Below are 23,379 nucleotides of genomic sequence, written 5' to 3' on the forward strand. Positions count from 1 at the left end.
AGTGACAGTGGAGGTGGGAGCTCTGCAGCGGGGCCCCCTGAGTCCCCGAGCACCTTCTTCTAGAAAAGAAGGCAGCCTTCAGAGAACCACCAGGAGAATGTGGGGGTGCAGGGACAATCTTCTAAGAGTAAAGCGCAAGATCCATTTCCCATCTGTTTTACATCTGGGGTTAGAAATAGGACACAGAGCTCTGAACTGTGAGAGAGCCTCAGAGACAGCCTAAGAACAAAGTGGTCGAGACCTTGAGTCTCTGATATGCTGCGCTCTTCCGTGCAAGCTGTCACTGCAGGCGTGCAGGGGGCATTCCAGGAGGCTGGAACCGAGGTGGTAGCAAGCCAGAGGCAGACAGCGGTTTGATGCCTAATCCTTTTTCGAGCTAATAACCAAACATTAGCTTCAGTTCAAGGAAGTGGATCTCTGTCTGAGGTCAGAAAAACAGAAGAATCTAGAAGAGATCAGCTATTTTACTCAAAGAAATTTTTCCTACAGAAATAATCAAAGATATTGTCAGAGGTGTGACTTTAAGATATTCATCACAGTGTTGTTTATAACAAGAAAAAGTAAATAAAAATTAAATTAAAAAAGGAAAAATCCCTAAATACCTAACAATGAGGGATTGGCCAGATAAATGATGTTGTATCCACAAAAGTAAACATTATGAGACCATTTAAAATTATAACATGGAAATGTGTTTATTGCCATGGAAAAGGAGCCTTAATATATTAAGTGAAAGGCAGCTGGTTATTAAACAGTCTATAAGGATGTATATATTATGGCAGACTTTCAGATGTTATCAGTTCTTTTTTTTTTGCTAATCTTTGAATTTTAAATCTACTGAAAATAATATACAAAACACATGCTAGCTATAGAAAAGTTACATTTAAAAAAAGACAGAATCCAAAATTCCTATCAAAATCCCAACAAGATATTTTGTAGAAATAGGAAAGATTATTCTAAAATGGAAAGACAAAGGAACTAGAATAGCTAAAATAATTTTTGAAAAAGAATAAAGGGAAGAATCATTCTGCCTGATTTCAAGATTTACTGTGCAGCTACTGCAATCGAGATTGTGAGGTGTTGGTGGAGACTCACACAGGTCAATGAAACAGAGGAGAGAACCCAGCAAACGACCCACACGAATACGACCCACTGATTTTTGACAAAAATGCAAAAGCAAACCAATAGAGGGAAGATAGTCTTTTCAGTGAATGGTCCTGCAGCAACTGGACATCTGTGGGCAAAAAAAAAAAAAAAGAACCTCAAAGTTATATTAAAATTAACTCAAAATGGATTACAACTTACATATAAAATGTAAAACTATAAAAGTTTTGGGAAAAAATAGGAAATCTTTAGGGCCAGGAAAGAGTTCTTAGACATAACATTGAAAGCACAATCCATCAAGGGAAAAATTGATAAGTTGGACTTCATTAAAAATAAAAACTTTTGCTCTGAAAAAGATGCCCCTAGGAGGATGAAAACTACACAATGGGATAAATATTGCAAACCACGGATATGACAAAGTACTGGTATCAAGACCATAAATAATGTGCAAAACCACACAGTAAAAAACCAAAGAGTCCAGTTAGAAAATGGACAAAAGACAAGCAGAGACATTTCACCAAACAGGATATATGGGTGACCAATAAGCACATGAAAAGATGTTCAACATCATTAACCATTAGGGAAATGTAAATTAAAATCATGATGACTTATGACTACACACTTACCAGAAGGGCTGAAATAAAAAATAGTGACAACACCAAATGCTGGGGCAGATGAACAGAAATGATCACTCATACATTGCTGGTGAGGGTGTAAAACAGGACAGCCACTCTGAAAAACAGTTTCTTAAAAAACTGAACAAGCAACTACCATAAAACTGAGCAATCTTACTCCTGGGCATTTACCCTAGAGAAATGAAGACTTATGTTCATACCAAAATCTGTACTTGACTGTTCATAGCAGCTTTATTCATAGTAGCCCAAAACTGGGAACAACCCAGATGTCTTTCAGTGGGTGAAAGGCTTAACAGACTGTGGTACATCCATTCCATGGAATATTACACAGCAGTAAAAAAGAATGAAGTATCCATACACGCAACAACCTGGATCAATCTCCAGAGAATTATGCTGAGTGGAAAAAGCCAATGCAACAAAGTTACATTCTGTGTGATTTCATTTATACAGCATTCTTGAAATGACAAAATCATACAAATGGAGAACAGTTCAGTGGTTGCAAATGGTTAAGGAGGAGTGGAGGCGAGCTGGGTGTGGCTGTAAAGAAGCAACGTGAGGGATCCTTACGGTGATGGAAATGTCTATATTTTAACTATCAAGGTCAATATCCTGGTTGTGACATTGTATTATAGTTTTTCAAGATGTTAGCATTGGGGGAAGCTGGGTATAGGGTATGTGGGACCTCTCTGCATTACTTCTTACAACTGCTCGTGAATCTACAATGATCTCAAAATAAAAAGTTTAATTAGAATAAAAAGGACAGAACATGAGACTGGCCCCAGAAACATGGCAGACATGGGCCTGTGTGCTGTGCTGCTCCGGGCTTCATCAAAGGCCTCGCACCCCTCAGGGGACCCACAGGGGCATATTGTGTATGCCCGGGAGTGCCTTAGCATCCAGGTGGCACGTGGGTGGCAAGAGTCAGGGGCATGGTGGGGCCCTGTCTGAGCCCCTGGGGGTACTCCCGCCCCCTGCCCTGTCTGCAGCCCTCAGGGAAGTGGGGGGAGGATCCTGGGTGACAGGGGCTCTTCCCCATCAGCTCTGAGCCACTGTCCTGGCAGGGCCAGACTCCATCAGCACGCCTCCTGCAGAGCACACCTGGATCCACCCTGCCCTCAGCAGCATGAGACAGTGACACTGTCTCTTCCCAGGTGGGATCTGGGAGTCAGTTAGTGCCCTCAGCAACCAGCAGATAAGCAGGCGTGGCCTGTTCAGGGCTCTCTCTCCCACAGCCAATGGTGTGTTCAGCTAAGAGTCCTTAACAAGAGCAGCCTTCTCCAATTAACTCCACAGGCAGGTTTTTTTTAAACCCTAGCACTCCACCTAGTAACCAAAAAGTAAACATAGCATGATTTATTACTTTACACGTTCCAAGAAATGCTATTTTGATCTGTTAACTGCCTCTAATGAGGACGCAGCTATCATAGAGGTACAGAGTGAGAGCACTGAGAGTCTGGAGGAGCACCGCATTCAGAAGAGCTACTGTTCACACTACAGCACCAGCCGCACGCTGCTCTCTGTGGCCTGAACACACAAGCGCAAATGAGGGGAAAATAGTAATGGCTTACAGAGACACAGGAGGAATACAGCTCCAGCGGATGCCTCCAGGAAGGGGAGGCAGGCTATTCGAATGATGCAGGCCAGTCCCAGCGGGCTCTCTCTTTGCTGGAAACAACACTAACGCTGAACCTGAAATAAAATCTGTTCCCATTGGTCTTCTTTCTGTTCCTACAACTCACACAGCCGTTTCCCACCTCAGGGCCTTTGCGCTTGCTGTTTCCCCTGCCTGAGTGTTCTGCCCTCAGATCTGGGCAGGTTCCTAGGTATCTGCTGGCTCTCAGCATACCTGCCTCTTCCTCAGAAGGGCGTCCCTGACAACTCCCTCTAAGCTTGTTTCCTGCCCCAACCTCTACCCACAGTGCCTATCACACCTCCCATTTGTCTCCTTCATAGCTCTTATCTGCAGGAAGTATTTTGTTCGCTAGTTTATTATGCCCAATGAAGTGCAAGTTCCATAAAGACAGGAAGCTTGTCCATCTTACTCCCCCAGTTATGTGCTTCATCGGACACAGAAAGTTTCCATAAATACCTGTGGAAAGGATCAGTGAATGAAGCTGTCTCTCTTCCTGCAGAGTTTAATTCTGCCCAAGAAAGGCTGTGGTCACCATGTGGTCCCTCTCGGGGGTTTGCTGCCTATGGGAGACTCAACAGGCGAAAAAGCCCCCACCTGGTTGAAAACCCCTTTGGTAGGAGCTTTTGTGATGTCTGACAAGTCAAGTCAGCAGGCTGATGCTGGCCCCAGGCCCCAGGATCGTGTTTCTTACATATCTGAGTTGAGGCTGTTTGCTCCCATCTCTGCCTGCCAGGCTGGGCTCAGTCACTGTCTCCTTTCCTGTTCCTGCCCTGTGCTGACCATGTGACAGCCCCAGCATTTTCTAAGAACACAGCCGTTGGATGGTTCCAAAGCCTTTCCTTCAATTTCAGATGCAGTCTGTTGAAATCACTTCCCAGCGAGAAGGACAGAGCCCTGGTCACAAGCCAAGAGACCCAGATTCTAGTCTGACTGTGTCAGTGTCTCACCCCATGACCTTGGGTGAGGCCCGTCTTGTCTCTGGGCCCCCATCTCTGTAAAGGACACAGGCCTCTCAGCTCCCGTCTTAGCCAGGCACGCTCCATCTTGCCTGGGGTTCCTGTGGGCGGGTGGAAGGCCTCCTCTTCCCCCTCGAGAGAGATCCATTGTGGCCAGTGCTATGCACTGAATGTTTGTGTTGCCCACAATCCACTTGTTGAAACCTGACCCCCAAGATGATGGTGTTAGCAGGTGGGGCCTTTGGGAGGTGATTAGGTGATGAGGGTGGAGCCCTCATGAATGAGATTAGTGCCCTTATAAAAGGGACACCAGAGAGCTCCCTCACCCTTATACCGTGGAGGTTACAGCAAACCTCACCAGACACCAAATCTGCCAGCACTTTGGTCTTGGGCTTCCAGCTCCCAGAACTGTGGCATAAACTTCCGTTGTTATAAGCTACCCGGTCCATGGTATGTTATTAGAGCAGGCTCAGTGGACTGAGACAGCAAGGTTCCCTGGATCCAGCAGCCCACCTCAGGAGCATTAGACCAAACTCTGCGCTGGAAGAAAGGCCCTCAGGTGAAGAGCAGATGGTACAAAGGTCACCTGCCATGGAGGGGTGGCTCCCAGGGGCCAGTGAAGCAGGCAGCCTCTGACACTTGAGAGTAGAGACTTCAGACAAGCCACTTTAGCATCCTCAGCCTCAGTTTCCTCATTTGTAACTGAGGATAACAATAGTAGCAACTGATGAGATTAAACAAAATAGTGATGCAAAAATACAGTGCCCTGGGGCTGGCCCCATGGCCTAGTGGTTAAGTTCAGCATGCTTCACAGCTCAGGTTTCGTTCCCAGGCGTGGACCTACACCACTCGTCAGTGGCCACGCCATGGCAGGAACCCACTTACAAAATAGAGGAAGACTGGCACAGATGTCAGCTCAGGGCAAATCTTCCTTAGCAAAAAAAAAAAAAAAAAAAGTCCCTGGCATAGAATAAATGCTCAATAAGTGGCAGCTCTTAGTAAGATGATGATGATGGCAATTGTGGTGATGGAGGAGGAAGAGAAGTTGAAGAAGAAGAATTCAAAGCCACAAAATGAATGATCTCTGGTTGTGCTGTTGCTAAGACAAAGGTGTGGGTGCCAGGGGTCTGGGCCTGAGCCTCTTTCGAAAATGAAGGTATTTATTTACACATGAAGCATGGAGAAGAGCTCCAGTCTGGAACAGTCTGTGCCTGTCCCAAGGAAGCATTTTAAGGCCAGATATTTCTAGAGTTCAATAACACTGAGAAATTATGGAAATAACCTAAATACTCATCTCCCAGATAATTTGGGGTCTTATAAGTAATGATGTGATGGCCATTTAGGGGGATGGTAAGTAAATTCCAGAAGCCACAATTAAATGTGTCATTAAAAATGATACCTAGGAAGACTGTGCAGCCATGCGAGGCAGGCTCAGGAAATAAGGGGGAAGCACAGGCTGCAGAATTGTGTGCCAATTATAGCTGCTTAGAAGAATGTCCGCTTATGGACAGACCCTAGAAGGGAAGATTAGAAACAGCTGATCTGCTTGAGTGACAGGATTAGGAGTGATTAAACCAACGTTTCTGTTACGGTTGTTACATTGTGGTTTGCGCCATTTTTTAAGACGAAAGAGAGAGAGGGGATTGCAAGGGAGTGTGTGTACCTCCAGCCCTGCGCCCCCATTCTCTCTCGCTCTCTCTGATAGTCTCTTCTACTTGCCCTAGGACCTGTTAAAGAGGGATTTTTGCAAATTTACAGTAGCTGAAAGAATGGCAAATCAATTAGCCAATGAAAAAACATTGTTGGGCTTTGTCAAGGTTTTCAGCACAATGGGGAGTTTAAAGAGACATAAGGCAAAGGGAGAGTTTGAGGGGAGCCAGATCATGCTTGCCAGGAGCCTCAGAAGCAGGAAAGCTTGAGCCCTGAGGCAGAGGCCCAGGGGCCAGCTACTTGATCAGCCAGAACGCACCTAGCCACACAGGCCTCTCGGAGAGGAGCAGATGTGTTGTGAGCAAAGCGGTCACTTCGGGACATCATGTCCCCCAGGTCTGGCCCTATCTGGGGTGACCCCCTTGTGGGCAGGAGGCTAGAGAGAGTCATTACCTGTAATAATCACTCAGGTTTGAAGCAACAACAGCAACCCCATCATTGTCCTGACAGTCAGGGGTCCTAGAGGGTGCCCTGGAGTGCCAGCCTCGTCCTCCTGCCCCTGGCACCCGGCCAGGCCTCCCTCAGTGCAGCTGTGAGGGGGCTCAGCTCTCCACTCCTCTGGCCTCTCCCAGGCAGAGTCCATAAACAGTAGTGCATCTCTCCAGGGGAGGAAACTGAGTCTCTGAACAAACAAGTAACTTGCCTGAGATCCGAGGCCAAGCATCCTTGTAGATGACGGAGCGTGATTCAGACCTATACCGTGTTCCTGCCTGTTCTCCAGAATGAAAAATGTCGAGCAGCAGCCAAGTGCCTGGAAAGAGGAAGGAAATAAAAACTGCAGGCAAAATTCCCTCTGTGCTCACACACCACCCACGGGCCCTCGGGCAGCTGGTTGACAGGGTCACCCTGCCCAGAAGGCACCAGCTGCTGCTCATAGTGGGAGCAACTTGAGGGCAGGGAGCATGGGGTTTCAGGTGGACGGACCAACAGACAGACAGACCCAGACAGCCTGACACAGTGCTGTTTCCAGGTAGAGCAAACACGAATGAGACATGTTAGAGATTTAGAAGAGAAACATAGATTCCTGATTCCCCGCTGCTCCATGATCATGCTCACGCACAGGTTCAAAGAAGAGATTTGGTTTTAAACTTTTGTGCTGCTCCAGGTCTTCTGAACTTGTTGACAACAGAGGCAAAACCACACGGTATCATTTCACGCCAGTGTGGAGTCCAGAGCCCCGTGGACTAAATTCTGCTCAGGGCTGCGGTGGAGCCACCTGGAGAAGCCCCATGTCCCGGGGCTGAATGCCCTCTCTGCTAGTCATTTCTGGTTTTCAGCAACACCTTGTCACCAGAGCACATCTTACAACAATCGAGGTTGAATTCCAGGGCACCACAACCGCGGCTCTCTTGGGCTGTGTCCAGGTTAATCTTCCCAGAGCTTTGGCGTCATCCCAGTCAGTGAGCAAGGCTGTCGGCGGCCTGCAGTGGACACTCTGAAGAAGGCCGTCCTCTTCACGGCCTTCTCTCCCTTTCCCTGACCCACACCCCCTGTAGAAGTCTCATCTTCCTGCAGGAACCGTCCCCTTCTTATCCTATCCCTCCCGGCTCTCACTCTCGGTTCTGGACAGCAGAGACCTACTCTGTACAGGGCTCAGGGCATCTAGCTGCTGGTTTTCAACCAGCTTCAGCTGTGCAATCCTTGTGACGAGCAATCTTAGGTGGGCCTCGAATAATCAGACAGAAGTGGAACAACGCTGGTTAAAATGGTGAGGGGAGCTCAGAACCCTCTAGCCAGGCCCCCTCTGCTACCTGCGCCTAAGGACACTCCTTCCTCAGAGGGGCATTTGCACCCTGACATGCCCAAGAATGCAGAGATAAGGCGGCAGGTCAGTGCCAGAGGAAGGGCCAGGACTCAGGCTTCCCGACTCCATCCAGAGACTTCTACTGGCTCTACTATCTCCACCACCAGGAGAACCCCACAGAGTAATCACCTCCCTCCCCTTCACCACCAGGCTCCACTCCCCATTTTTGTTGTGAATCCAGTGGTTTCTAGGCCTGGACTGTTTTCCTCTTTCCCACCCTCGCATCTCTGTGCAATGGATTGTGGGGACAATCATGTGACCAGGATCCTCCAGCATTGTGCCCAGGCTGGGCTGTGCAGGAGGCAGACACCTGCTGATGCAGGGGTTATGGAACTTTCTCTGGGCATCAAACCATTCTGAAGAACCTATTGTCATTTAGTACTAGCAACAGGAAATATTGGGCTCACAAGGACCACTGGTTCCCATGAAAAGCCACCCTACTCCTCTATAAACATGCCCTCAGGGGCCAGCCCAGTGGTGCAGTGGTTAAGGTCACACTTTCTGCTTCAGCAGCCCAGAGTTCATTGGTTTGGATCCCAGGTGCAGACCTACCCATCACTTGTCAAGCCTGCTGTGGCAGGCAACCCACATATAAAGTAGAGGAAGATGGGCACGACTGTTGGCTCAGGGCCAGTCTTCCTCAGCAAAATAGGAGGATTGGCAGCAGACGGTAGCTCAGGGCTAATCTTCCTCAAAAAAAAAAAAGTGTGCTCAGCCACACAAGGCTCCTAGGTCGCTAGGAGGGTCTCACAGTTTAGGTGGAAGGACACTGAAGTGAGCATCAGGGGAGCCAACTCTGCTGCTAACTTTGGGTGGCTCTGGACACATCACCTTCTCTGGGATCTGGGCTCCCGTCTATCAAAGGAATCATAATCCCCAGCTCCCTTGCCTCATTAGGGTGCAGAGAGGGGTATGACAGGTGTAGGGGAGGAAGACATCTCCTCTACCCTCTCTGGGTCCTTCTGGCCAGAGAACAAATTAAATTCACATGAGACAGAATAACAGGAGAAACTTTAAAAAAGCTTTTTAACACGTATACATGGGAGAGGCTCAGGCAACCTGAGCAACTCGCCAAAATGGCTGAAGCCAACACCTTAAATATCATCTTCAGCTAGAGACAAAGGAGGATGTTGGGGGTGGGGGCAGTCAGTTATGGGAGGTTACCAGACAAATACAGTAAACAAGAGTAAGATTGTTATGCAGATTTAAGTCCTTGCCTTCTGCATTGATTAAGAGTTTCTAGAGATAAGCTCATCCCCTCTTCTTCCTGGTACAGAGAGGGAGACACCTTTACAGATGGAGATTTCCCTTACAAATGTAAATGTCTCTTAACAAAGGGTAAGTAAATTCTACTTTTCAGAGTTTCTTTCCTGTCTGCAGTTTTTAAAAAAGTAACCAGCCCCAAATAATCCTCATGTCAAAGAGACATATCTTGGGGTGGCCAATTCCAGTCGCCCATATAGGGCTCTGCAGAGTGTGACATGTGAATAGAAAGTAAATGGCCATGTTGTGTTGAGCTCGGCTCTGGAGCAGGACAGACTTGGGTTTCAGAGTGAACACAGCCAGCTGTGGGACCTCGGGCAAGTTCCTTCATCTCCGTGGATCTTGTCTGCAGTGCGAGACCAGAGGACCCACGTCAGCGCGTGGGGCAGCTGTGTGAGCTCTGTGTGTGTATGTGTTCTGTGAAGCACCCAGCACAGGGCCTGGTCCCCATCTCTATATCTATGTCCTCCTTTCAGAAAGGGCGCAGGCCCAGCCAGCACTTCTATGCCAACCGAGGCCTTCAGGCTACATAAAAAGCCCCCAGCGGAGCCTGGGCCACAGAAGAGCAGACAGGCGATGCAGATCCCTTCCACGGGCCAGACAGCCACTGCCTCAGCCTGGACCCAGGAAATGGGGCCTGTCTGCAAGGCCTGAGGGCGGGGTCTGGGTCAACTAAATCAACCCCAGGTAGGGGAGGGACCTGGGGGAAAGTGCCCCCACCCACATCAAGGGGCTCAGCGGCTAAAATGAGCAGGGACTCAAGTGACTTTGGGCTGCTGCATTCTTCAACCTTCAGCCAACTAAAAGAACAAAATGGATTACACACAGTTTTCACAACAAATGGTTTTGAGGGGGGACTGTTGATCCAGCTGAGCTATGAGCCCCTTCCAAATCTGCGCCTAAGGAAGCCTTTCTGGATGGACCAAGCTCTGCCCCTGGCTAGACAGAGCCTCAGTACTCCTAGCCTCCAACTGAGCTGGTGCAGAAGTTGGGGCATGTCTCTGCCATGTGAGAGGGCAGGGGCAGGGTGGGGACACCTCCCTACAGGGCTGGACGTGCACGAGGCACTGGGTCAAGGCAGGGGCAATCCACAGAGACTGGCTCTGGTGCTGCCCCCCCAACCCCTGCCACATTCCTGAACAGGTCTAAGCGTTTCCCGGACCAAAGGTTCCTCATGCTCTCAGCCACTGCCCAGATCCTGCTTCATGTAACAGCACGAGCACCTTCCCTTCCTGCCCCTGCTGCTCCTTTGCAGGCACATCCCCAGGGGGAGTGTGGGAACATCCTCTCCTGTGCCCCACTGCCTCCCCCCATCCCTTCCCTCGGGGCTCCCCAGACAGGGATGGAAGCCAGTTTTCCATTCTACCTGCTTCTCCCACATGCCTGCTCAGCAACCCCCCAGCCCACCCCACTAAGACACTGGGACATGCACACACTTGCTGCCTCTGGTACACAAATGTGTTCATTTACCCGTCTTTTAAGTAAATTTGACTGAATTGACAATGAGACAGTGGGCCCTAAGAAAATCCCAAAGGGAAAAATAAATCATAGATTTGTAAAACCTAGGCTCTTTTTTCAAGGTAAATTCTGTGTGTTTCATAGGCTCTTTATTTGTTTAATTTCTATTTTCAAAGTTAGCTATTTTTTAAATTAAATGTTATATTTCGAGATAATTGTAGATTCGCATGCAGTTGTAAGAAATACAGAGAGTCTGTGTGACCTTAACCATTTCCCTCAGTGGTGTAGGGGACTGAACTGGCCACCCCAAGATATGTCTCTTTGACATGAGGATTATTTGGGGCTGGTTACTTTTTTAAAAACTGCAGACAGGAAAGAAACTCTGAAAAGTAGAATTTACTTACCCTTTGTTAAGAGACATTTACATTTGTAAGGGAAATCTCCATCTGTAAAGGTGTCTCCCTCTCTGTACCAGGAAGAAGAGGGGATGAGCTTATCTCTAGAAACTCTTAATCAATGCAGAAGGCAAGGACTTAAATCTGCATAATAATCTTACTCTTGTTTATTGTACTTGTCTGGTAACCTCCCATAGCTGACTGCCCCCACCCCCAACATCCTCCTTTGTCTTTAGCTGAAGATGATATTTAAGGTGCGGCTTCAGCCATTTTGGCGAGTTGCTCAGGTTGCCTGAGCCTCTCCCATGTATACGTGTTATAAAGCTTTGTTTGATTTTCTCCTGTTATTCTGTCTCATGTGAATTTAATTCATTCTCTGGCCAGAAGGACCCAGAGAGGGTAGAGGAGATGTCTTCCTCCCCTGCAATGGTAACGCTTGTGAAACTGTTGCGCAATGTCACAACCAGGATACTGACATGATACAGTCCATGGATCAAAGATTCCTTTCATTGTAATCATGCTCTTGTGTGTGTGTTTAGTTCAGTGCAGTTTTATCACATGTGTAGGTGCATGTATCCACCACATCAAGACACAGAACAGGTCCAAAGCCACAGAATTCCTCTCATTGCCCTTTTATGACTGTACCCACATCCCTCCCACCCCTCACCCTTGGCAACTACTAATCTGTTCTCCATTTCTAACATTGTATCATTCTGTTATATAAATGCAGTCATACAGTATGCAACCTTTTGAGGTTGACTTTTTCACATGGCATAATTCTCTGCAGATTCATTCAAGTTTTTGTATATCAACAGTTTGTTCCCCTTTTTTGCTGAGTAGTATTCCCAGGTTGCCCCAAGAAGGAGACAGGTAGTGAGCTCCCTGATACTTGTGGCATCCAAGCAGAAGCTGGATAGCTTGCTGCTCAGGGATCTGTGATAGAGCAAGCTTTCTCAATGAGAGTGATACACACCCAACAGGACAAAAATTGGTTCCTGGAGGACAAACAGTCTTAGCTGTTATAATGGCTGTGGCCCCCAAAGGGCCATGGTACACAGATATATACTATCTGTGGTATTGAGTTTTCATAGCAGGAGGCGATGAACAGAAAAGAGTGTCTAACTAGGGTGAGAAACACCATGATTGAGGGGCTGCTATGCCGGCAGGAGCTTGGTGTAAATGGTCTCAAAGGCCATCCTTCCTAGTCCAGAGCTTCCACAACCAGATCCCACATTTGTATTTTAGGGTTTCAGACCTACAGACCTGTCCCTTACTAACATTTTACAGGGATCAAGGACTGCCTTTCTATCACAATATCAGGAAAGACTCCTTGTTGGACAAGATTCCTCTCACAGATGCCTGAAACCTCTCAAGAGGAAACAAAGCCATCATCTGCCGTGAGAGAGGTTTAGTATGCAAATACTGCCGAGGAAGTGGCAGACTCATTCACACTAAGGTGTAAAGAAATGATAACCAATGAGATCAGAGAATGGTCATCTACCCTCAGTGGCAGCACAGGAGATTCTGGGGGAGCCTAGTTCAGCAATAGGCTCCCCTTCTTGAAACCCAGATCACTACCTACCTGCCGGCCCATGTAAAGGTGCCCATCAAAACTCGACTATCTAAGCTGGTACACTAACCATGTACATGATGGAGGGGGCGTGGGGCAGAGCAGCTCTCACCCAGTTTTCTCAGTGATTGTGCTCAGTCCTGCTTCTCTCTCTGATGAGGATCCTGATGGATGTCCTGGAGCTGGAGACCAGGTAAGACAGATGGTTACTTTTCTCTGTAGGATGCAGACTCCATCTTGAGGAAAGGAGGAATATTCAGCCAAAATTCTTGTCAATGTTGAGTGACAAGGAGTCCAAGCTACATGCACCACCAAGCCTTGGAGCAGACTCTTGGAAACAGACTGTTAGAAACCATGTTTCTGGGTAACTGGCACAGTTATTAGTGCTGGGAATTAAAGAATAAATCTCAACAGGAATTTACCTGTACCAGGTAAAAGCCAGGAAATACACAGTGGGAGCCTCGCAGCCCAGAAATGGGGCTGCACCGTGGCCAGGGCACAGGAGCCTGATTTTAGCCCCGGAAAGCCATGCCCTAGTCCAGCCGGGCTTCTGGCTTCATAATCCAGGGCCGTGGCTGAACTGAGACACAGCTTCCTAATTACAGGTACAAGTGGTTCCAGGAGAGAAAAGCCTGCATTATCCAAGTTGAAAGTTTTCTTTTAGGAGGCATTAGCACAGAACGGATGGATTAGTAATTTAAGAAATTTGTTTTTTCCTACATGTGCACTTTTATGCCAACACTCCTGTGTCCAAACCTTTCATCCATTCCCTGGGGCTTTGGAGAGAGTCCTGAGAGGTGAAGTAACCTCCGGCCAGTCACAGCCTCCTGGGCAGCAGCCCCCCCAGCAGCTACAAGTGTCTCCAACAGCCCATGAAAGGACAATGGCTCGGGCCATGCTGGTCCGGGGGTGGTATTGCAAAGCCACTGAAGTCGACGGGTGCCACCCCAAGGCACACCCACCACCTCTTTGGGCTCAAGGGCAGAGTTGTGCCAGCCTGGCTGGGGTGGGGGCCACTGGGCCAAACGCCAGGAACCTGAACACAACCCCAACCCACTTCATCCCAGCCATAGTGACTCACATACTCACACAGAGACTGGGCAGTCAGGGAAGTGCCCATTCTGGGCTGGAAGCCCCAGTTTGAAAGAGGAACCATTGCAAACGTTGGATAAGCAGCCGCATTCTAGCAATTGCACCTCTGCTACTTCTTTCAGGCCTGACCCTGTCTCCGTCCCAGGTCAGCCCTCACCTCCTCTCATCTGCCCTGCTGCACTGGCATCCTTGGAGCCTCCAGGCCCTTGTCAGTCCAATGGGGTCTCCGGGATGCCACCTCTTCCCTCCCTGAATGGCTAGTCAGATCCTTACTCTCTTCAGTGACTCCCACTCAGCAGTGTGTGACCTTGAACCATTGTTGACCATTTTGTGCTTCTTTGGCTTCCCTGTAAAATGAAGATAATAACAGGGCCTTCCGATCTCCTAGGCTTGGGGTGGGGATCGAACGATTTACTGCAGGTAGAGCGTTTGGAAGTGCGCCTGATGTAGGAGGTGTTCAAAGAGTCCTAACGACCACTAGCGTTATTACCTTCACCCAGGTGCTTTTTGAAGCCAGGACACCTAAGCCAAAGTGTGCAGGGAGGATGATACCCTAACCTCATTGGTGTTGGCCATGGAGGCCTGAGATGGCGGGTGGACCTGCCAGTCTGTGGACAAGCTGAAGGGATTGCAGGAAGGCACGAGATGATGGGCCTCCGCTGTGGGAAATGGTGGAGGGAGACGTCTGCCTCCCTGCTCCTTCCCTGCCCGTGCATCCCTATTCTGAGGCCCAGGATTGGGCCTGGAGGAATGTTGGAACAGTAAAGGCCTCATCAGCTTTGCAGTGATCCTCGAGGGAGGCTTGGCGCATTCCTGCGGTCCGGGGTTTCCGCGCTCAGATCCCCCGTCCTCCTGATTACTTGCTCTGCCCACGGGCCTCACTGCAGCTCCTGCAGCTCTTCTGTGAATATGTGCCTCTCTGCACTCAGCCACACCTAACCTAACTGGCTCCAGGTGGATGGCCAGAGCCCAGTGCCTTCAGGGAAGGGGCGCCCCAGGGAAATGATTCCAGCTTAACAAGCTTCACAACGGAAAACCGTGCTTAATAAGCCTCACCATCACGCCTGTTGGAGCCTTCATGGCCTCTTCCTCTCTCTTGGTCCTGGGGAGGTGGGGCTGTGGGGGTGAGCAGCAGGTGTTCCCATCTCTGGGAACAGCTCCTGGCATGGTTTTCCACTGCTGGCCACCGGGGCTCCGAGGAGGGGGGTGCCCCGTGGACAGAGGCCTGCAGCAGCTTACCAGGATGGAGACTCTGGTGGGCTGTGCAGAATGCCACGGAGGTCTCTCCACCCCCAGAGCAGGAAGGTCATTGCACACAGGGCCTCGTTGTAGAATTCGCTATCAGACTCCATAGCTATGACGGAGGGGACCACACAAATCTCTCTGATCAAAAAGCCTGCAGTCACTTGGAGATGGGAGGTTAGAAGCCTAGTGATGGAATTTCAGTTCTGACGCTTATAAACTAAACTAGAGCAAGTCTTGACCCATTTGAGCCTTAGTTTCCTCATGAGCAGAGTGTCTGCTGTCCTGTCTCCCTCAGGGGTCTCTCCATTGATGGGTTTGTTTGGGTGTTAATTAACCTATGGTCAAATGTCAGGCCTGAGCCGAAACCCGCTGGGCCCTGGTGCCCCCAGGAACTCAGTCTAGCTGCTCTGGTAACCACATAAATTCCTCTTTGTGAAAAAGCCTTGTAAAAGCCTGAAATGCCAAACCATTGCCATCATTAACATGAACTGTCTCGCACTAAAAGTAATTATCTGCTGAAAACAACATAATGTCTATTAGGTGAGTGCCTCTCAGATTGCTTATGCTTTAGAATCACCTGGGGATCTTGTTAAATTGATGCTGATTTGTTAGGTCTGGGGTGGGCCTGAGCTTCTGCATTTCTGACAAGCTCTCAGGGGCTGCTGCTGCTGCTGGTCTGTGGGCCACATCTTGAAATAGCAAGATATTAGGTTAATGCTGAGTGATTACTATTCATTAAACATAAAATATCACTCGGTTTATCAGATCAGCTAATCGCAGGATTTGGTGGGAGGGAAGCATAGGATGGATACATTTTGCTGGGGGTGCCTGAGACTGGGCAGGTTCTAGAATATGGGACCTCCCCGAATGGTGGCCACCTAGGATGGTGTATGCATCTCCAGGGCAGAATGAGACACGGGCATTTGAGGGAGGTGGGATCTGGAGAAGGAGACAGGTGAACACACTTCACGTGCTCCTCAGTGTTGTGCAGAATGCTTTGTAGAAGGGCAGGTCGCCCCGGATGCAAGGAGTCAGCGTGGTGTGAACACAGAGCTTGGGCAGCTCTTCCGGGGTACCCTCTGCTCCCTACAAGTGTTCAAGGGGAGGAAGCTCGTCTTTGGGTGGGTCTCACTTGAGACTGTTTGGATTCAATCTGACTTAAGCCAGAAAGTATGCTCAGGACACAGCATCAACTGGCTGAGCCTGCAGCAGGGGAGCGCAGCCAGACCTCAGGAGGAGTGGGATGGAGGATGGCCTCTGCAAAGGCCCTCTCTCTCTTCTCTTGCCTTTGTTCCTCTCCTTGTGTTTCCCAAAGTGTCTACTGTCAGGCTGCAGAAGGGGCCCAAGGAAGTCAATAGAAAGGGGGTGAATAAGTACTGGGGTCATATATTTGCCCTTGGAACAAGTAGCCCACTCAGACATACTCTTTCCAGTAAGAGTGGAGTTGGGGCACCTGGAAAATTCTGTTCTTTCCTTAAACTCTTTGCTCCAAAAATAAAGCCCATAAACTTGTTCAACAGCTGGAATTTTCCCTCTGAAGAGAGTACCTCGTCTGGCAGTTGACTTAAGCAGTTATTTGCAGCCTATAATTTTCACAAAAACAGTAGGGTGTGCCTGGCGGGAGATGTTTTCTACAATCCCATGGAAAGAAAACAATGAGAAAACTTTGGAACAAAGGACGCTCTGATTCCATCAGAAAATCATCGACAATTCGGGGTCAAGGCCAACAAAGACGTGGAAAGTTTTCCAGCAGACTTGTGAGGAGTCGGGAGCGCTATGCTTCAGAGGGATTATAAAGAACGCAGCCTGCAGGATCCCCGGGTGGGAGGGGGATGCTGGAGGCAGGGGCCAGTGAGGAAGTGGCTGCAGCAAACCAGGAGAGGAAGCTCGACCCCCAGAGGTAGCAGCCAGGAAAGTTGGGCAGAGGGCCCCAGGTGGAGGCTGCATAGAGAGAGGCAACAGGGCTTGGCCCTGAATACACTGGAAAGGAGTGGGGTCCCGGAGACGATGGCAGTCTTCAGGTACCAAACTCCAAGTAACTGAAGACTACGGTCCAGGCTCTGAGGAGGGGGCGCACAGGAATGGACGGATTTTAAAGAACTTGGAAGAGTCTTGTGGGTTCAGGAGCAATTTGAAAGCAGAATTCTGTTTTTCAAGTTTAAGCAGGTCCTGTATGGTCCCCAGGCCTACAGCAAGGGAGACAGTGGAAATGAAAGAAGAGGACTGGTGAGAGAAAGAAGATGGTGGGGACTCTGCTTCTTAGGGACACTTTTGCAAGTGACCCTTAGCCCCGAAGCTCTCCTTCCCTCCAAATAACATGAAAATTGGAGATCACAAGGCGCTCCTGAGGCCCCACGAGCATAGTTAGTTCACGCCCACATGTAAAGCCAAAAGTAACCTGGGAGGCAGACCCTGGAGAGGTTTACAATTCTCCCACAGGCTCGGGACACTAATTAATGCACAAAGAGCTGAAGATCATCAACTTTGTGTGAGCCTCTTGTCTGCCACCTTAGTTCCCTTGGAGTGAAGAGTGGGAGGGCCACAGGACAATGGACTGAACCTTGCTCTTTATTCGAAACTAGCTTATGTGCCTGATGTGGCTTGGGAGAAACATTAACTGGACTCAAATAAATTTCTGGACATTGACACATAGAGCTGTCGATGTGCAAAGCACACGGCAAGCCATCTGCAATGTAGAACTTGCATCTTTCAAGGTGGCATTGTTTTGGAATCCACTAGTTTTCTCTGTCCAGGTCTTCTTACTGCTGCTCTATGTCTGGGACAATGGCAGTAACAGGGGAGCTCGTCTTGCACCTCAGTTTAACTGCTCTGGAATATAACTGACCATGTCTTTGAATGGTTCCCAGGCTTATACGTTTCGCTTATACAAGTATATATCAGTCAGGGTTGGCTGATGCTAGTTGCTGTAATGACCTATCTCAAATCTCAATGGCTTAGCACAGAAAAGATGTATTTCTCACTCACCAAAAGTCCACAGTGGAGATTCCTGGTCGGGCAGCTCTCCTGGATAGCTCTCCTTGAGTGGGAGCTCAGGCATTCAGGGTCCTTCCATTGGCGGGCTCTGCCATCTTTGAGCCTTTCATGTTTTATTGCCAGGTCTCTAAGTGGCATGTAACCATTTAACTTATATTTTAAATCAAAGCATCCCAAATATATCCTCCCAACTCGGCCACAAAAAAATCTATACAGCATCTTTCACACGATGGGTTTATAGGAAAGAATTTAATATTTCTTTGTGTAGAGAAGATCACTTTGAGAAGGAAATGAAACATTTGAAACTTGCCAGTATGAAAACTTTCTACCCTTCTCCTACACAAGTGAGGCTGGATTCTCAGTGAGCTTCTAAGCTCCTGGAAAAGGGGTAGCCTCAGAAAAGATGCTTGGACAGCACATTCCTCCTGAGAAGAGTCCTAATTTAGCTCCCATTCGCGGAGCCACTTTTCTTTGCCAGGCCCTATACCAGGCACACAGCCTATGTGGCATCTACTTCTCACAACACTCTGCAATGCATTCATGAATACACCCACTTTACAGAGGAGCAAACTGAGCAGCAGAGAGGTTGGCTAACTTGCCTGAGGTCTCACAATTGTTACATGGCAGTACTGGGATTGGATCGCAGACAGTCTGGCTCCAAGACCCACACTTGTTTCATGATAAGCCTGTCTTTCTCAGTGATCAAACCAAAACAAACCAGAACCAGCAAAGGAGACAGCAGTGCCTTTAGAGGCCTCATACCCTTTCATGTGGTCCATGGCAAATGGTAAATATTAGCATGTTGGAGCCATCTCTGCTCTTTGATAATCATTTCTGCTCTGGATTCCCAATGACAGTAATTTGAGGCTACAATTCTCATTTCCTGCATTAGCTATGAGTACAAACAGAGAGCAAAACTGCAAAAACCAGCTGCCCCTTGCAGCAGGAGGTACCAATTACATCAGCCCCTGCTCGCAGCCCTTTGCATTTACCAGCTCCAGCTGAGGCAACGACAATACACCCGGATCTCACAGTGAGGAGGGACCTATTGGTGATGCACTGGAGCCAGCTCGTCCCAGCACATCCTAACCAGCTGTGCACATCTCTTTCCAAGTCCACGTTCAACGTCATCACGTTAGGAGCTTTAAGTTGGCCATAGTGGGAATATTTACACCATAGGAATTGGTAAATCCTTCAAATTAGGGCTTTTTCCCTCCAAAAAGATCCAGTTGATAATGTTTTGGGGAAAAGTGTGTTGAGGGAGGGAGCAGAGGTGCAGTTGAGGAGCAGTGGGAAATAATAGTCACGATAGCAGTCAGCGTGAACTCAGCTCTGATAATGTGCCTCGCATTGTGCTGAGCTCTGAAGGCAGGATCTTATAGAACCCATAGGAACCGTATGATGTAGATACAGTTATTATCTCCACTTCAGAAGGAGAAAACTAAAGTGCAGACAGGTTAAGTTACATAGTCAGTAAGCCAAGATTCAAACTCAGGATTTCCAACCCCAACAACCCTACCCTTGAACCACCACCCTGTACCTGTCAGCATAGTGGTGCCCCTGGAATGTGGTCCAGGGCCCCCTGCTTCAAGAGCACCTGTGCTGGCTTATTAAAATGCAGATTCCAGGACCCTGTCTCTTCTGTAGGAGTCACAACCTCTGGGGCGGCCCCGGGACTCTGGATTTGTATCCAGCTCTCTGGCAATTCCTTTGCTCACTAAAGATTGCCACTGAGAACCTATGGGTTAAGAACTGGCCTCCAGCTGGGGTCTTCCCATAGCTTCCCACAAATTTCAGTGGGAAACCTGGCCAGAGTGTTGGTCTTGGACTTGGGCGGGGCCAAGAGCCCATGGCTGGGGAGTCCAGACTCGAATTCCAGCTCCTTCCCCAGAAGAAGGCGAGTTCTCAGGCTCCACAGGCTCAGCGGGCAGCAGGGCAAGGGCAGTGCTGGCAGCCAGTGTGGGCCTGGGGACTGGGGCACCCGAGGAAGTGACAAGGATCTTTATTTTACTGTAATGAAAAGAGTTGTTGGTTGCGATCCCAACTTTGTGGAGCAAAATCTGCTTTGTATTATGTTCTTCTCCAAAACGGAGTTTTCTACGTTTTATAATAGCAAGATCACCTTGGCAGGACAGTCATGCAACCTAAATGAAAACACTAACCAATGAAATAGCATTTTACCAACTTTAAGCAAAGCAAATGTCAAATTCTAGAAGGAAAGGGAAAGCAGGTTGGTGCGTGGGCCCATCTGGGCCTGGCTGTTACTGAGGCCAGCCCAGTTCTCAAATGCAACGCCTGCGCACCCCACCAGGCTGGGATTCACAGCTTGCTTCCTCTCTTATTCTCTCTCTCACTCATTCATTCATTCATTCTCTCTTCTCTCTCTGAAATGCGTTTTTCCACCAGAAGTCATAAAGAATGATTCTGGAGACACTTGGGTTCTCCCCAGCCCCAGTTCAGGTCTGGACTGGCTCACAGCAAACACCCCTTCCGTTGCCCTTAGCCCACTCCCTGCAGGTGACTGACCTGAAAGGATGGAAGCAGCAGTGTTACAGCCTCTAAAACCAGCCGTGGTCTGGGGTTGCCCTGGGATGACTTGGTCATCTCTGCCTGGCTGGGGGTGGGGGTGGGGAGCTGACACCCCACTATTAAAATATGGAATTTGGATGAAAGCACCAGCCCCATGACCACGCAAATCTCAGTCATTTATACCTTCATGCGAACACGTTTGGCAGATCCCTTCCTGAGAGCTAGTCTGACTGGGGAGCAGACAGCGCTGAGGACTCGGAATGCTTGGGGGAGGGAGAGAAGGAGAACGCTTGCCAGGAAGTATCTCTAAGCTCTCGACACAAACCCAGGGCCCATGAATTTGCTTTAGAGTAACCCTTAGGAGTGGGGTGGGGGGTAGGATAGACGAAACAAGATTGGCCAGGAGTTGTTTTGAAGCTGAGTAATGAGTACACAGTATGGATTATCCTATTCTTCCTATCTTTGCAGATGTTTGAAAGTTTCTAAAACAAAAAGTTAAAAAACAAAAAAGATGCCCAAACAAAAACAATAAAGGAGTATAGAATCTGTACACCTACCCCCAGTCCTTGCCCCTGGGAAGCTGGAGGGTCCACGTCCCAGCAGCATGGAACCAACAGGGAAAGGATGTCCCAGCTAAGTCCCAACTGGTGAGAAGTGACACCAGAGAGAGAGGGGAGTCCCATCCTCACCCCTTTCCCCATGCTCAGCCCCAACCACTGAGGCCCCAACAGCCTGCACCATCCATCCATCACTCAACACATATTGACTGTCCTCCTACTATGAAGCCGGCTCTGTGCCAGGCACGGCAGTCTGGCGATCAACAAGGGGGACATGGTCCCTGCCCTCATGAGCTTTCCCCCAGGCCAGCTGGGGGAAACAGACAAGAACCATGTGAACAAATACGTGAGATCCTTTCAGACTGATCAGGGCTATAAGATAATAAAACAGGATGATGGGAAAGAGAGGCTGCTTTAGCTAAGGGAGTCATGGGAGGCCTCTTGGAAGAAGTGACATTGGAGCAGGGACCTGAGTGAAGGGAAGCAGTGAACCCTGAGGGTATCACAGGGAAGTGTTCCAGGCAGAGGGAAGAGCAAGTGCAAAGGCCCTGAGGCAGGAGAGTGCTTGGGAGTATGTGAGAAATAACAAGGAGGCCAAAGTGGCTAAAGTGCAATGAGCAGGAGAGAGGAATGGGAAGCGAGATCCGGGAGGTCAGCCAGGCGGGAAGATCACGCAGGTCCCTGCAGGCCTCCTAGGGTGCTTGGATTTTACTCTACATGGAGAGAGAGGAATGTCACAAACACTCCAGTTTTCAGGGAGGAGAAGAGACATTAGGGAACAAGAGTGGTGGCTGGGGATCAGATCACAGACCACTGTAGTTTCTGAGGCAAGAGGTGAGGACAGCTTGAGAGAGAGAGAGAGGAGGTCAGACTCAGGATGCTTTTGGAGGCAGAGGACGTACTGATGCATTGGATGGAGGGGGAAGGGGAAGAGGAGAATCATGAAGAATGCCTGGGTTGAGGTTTGAGCAACTGGGTGAAGAGAGATGCTAAGTGCCCAGAAGGGAAAACGCAGGCAAGGAGCCATGGAGGGAAAGCAGTGGCTTGGTGATTGGAGAGGTCAGCAGAAGCCAAGCTCCACCCCTCCACACCCCCCTCCCCCTGCCTCCCAGGCCTCCTCTCTGGGCTGCAGAGCTGGCCAATCAGATGTGGTCAGGCCCCAGGGACCTCCCCTCCTCCATAGTCCCTGGGCTGTGGATTCAGAGTCTCCAAACACAGCACTGTGCCATGAATAAAGGATCCCAGGAGATTCCCAGCCAGATTCCCACCCCACTGCTCCAAGGGCCTCTGGGGCCCCTGCCTCCCAGCCCTCAGCCCTGGCCCTTCACGTCCCACCGGAAGGACCCCAGCCCAGAGCCCGCTCACCATACACTCCGACTCACCCCTCCAGCATTCTCCACATTTTCTTTGTGCTTTCCTCTACCCGGTCTACATGTTCAAAAGCAACTAAAGTAGAATCCATCACACATTTCACTTCTCCCATGAAGTTTTTCCTGATCCTTGGAGCCAAAAAGGGCTGCTGCCCTTGCCCACCACTGCCCTGCAGTGTCCCCTCAGCTCTTTCATGGCCCTTGTTACGGCCTACCTGTTGTCTACGGGAGATGACACTCGGCCGCCCATCAGCAGCTTGAGGGAAGGGACTGAGCCCCTTACCCCTCATCCTCCTGGGAGCTCCTCCTCCTTCAAGCCTCATGCCAGGTGGCACCTTCTGGATGTCCAGGCGGTCCTAGGGCCCCTTCTCCAGCGTTCCCACTGCGTCCAGCACTTGCTTGCCCTAGAGCGCTGGTCCCACCACCCCGGGATTGTCCCTGCTTGTCCATCTCCTTACAAGCCAGGAGAAGAGCCCAGAAGAGCAACGCACTGATGATGGCTGATAAACTTCGAGTGTTCACTATGTACTAGGCCCTGTGCTGCATGCATGTGATGCCCCCATCCATCCTCTGAGGTGGGTAGTACTGTTATCCCAGCTCACAGATGGGGAACTGAGGCTGGGAGAATGCAAGTGTCCTGTCCAACCTCACACACTAGGGTAGCTGTTCCAGGACTTGAATCGAGGTTTGTCTGACTACAGAGATCCTGTTCTTTCCCTGTTGTCCTGCCATCCTCAACCCCAGGGAGAGAAGGTCTCAAACCCCAGTGCTCAGCACAGGTCACCAGGGGCCCAGGAGGCCCATGACGCATGTCTCCCTCCTGGCTGCCCAGCCCAGAGCCAGGCCCTGTCCTGGGCAAGCAACCAGCAGAAAGCCATATTTACCCAGGTGCCAGGTGCAACGGGCAGGGAGATCCGGCCCAGAGGCCGGGCACTCTCTCACAGACAGGAGGCTCTCTTTGAAAAGAAAGGGCTGGACCGGTGGCCGATGAGCAGCTGGGAAGAGACAGCTGAGTTCAAAGACAGCGGCTACAGGGTGGATGACTCCTGAGAACAAAGGTGGGGCAG

At 49.5% G+C, this 23,379-nt stretch overlaps 2 long non-coding RNA genes across 2 annotated transcripts; both read right to left on the reverse strand.

The window, feature by feature from the left end:
- Nucleotides 1–669: 669 nt before the first annotated feature.
- Nucleotides 670–12,828, reverse strand: LOC138917291 (uncharacterized). The gene is made up of 3 exons (XR_011425067.1): nt 12,638–12,828; nt 6,679–6,786; nt 670–1,231 (listed from the first exon to the last, which is right to left on the reverse strand). It is a non-coding gene; the product is annotated as an uncharacterized lncRNA (long non-coding RNA).
- A 3,699-nt stretch (nt 12,829–16,527) lies between these two features.
- On the reverse strand, nt 16,528–23,063 carry LOC138917292 (uncharacterized). Its single transcript, XR_011425068.1, has 3 exons — nt 22,528–23,063; nt 17,848–17,983; nt 16,528–17,048 (listed from the first exon to the last, which is right to left on the reverse strand). It is a non-coding gene; the product is annotated as an uncharacterized lncRNA (long non-coding RNA).
- Between the last annotated feature and the right edge of the window lie 316 nt (nt 23,064–23,379).

Source organism: Equus caballus, chromosome 14 (assembly GCF_041296265.1).
Source record: "Equus caballus isolate H_3958 breed thoroughbred chromosome 14, TB-T2T, whole genome shotgun sequence".
In the NCBI taxonomy this organism is placed as follows: Eukaryota; Metazoa; Chordata; class Mammalia; order Perissodactyla; family Equidae; genus Equus; species Equus caballus.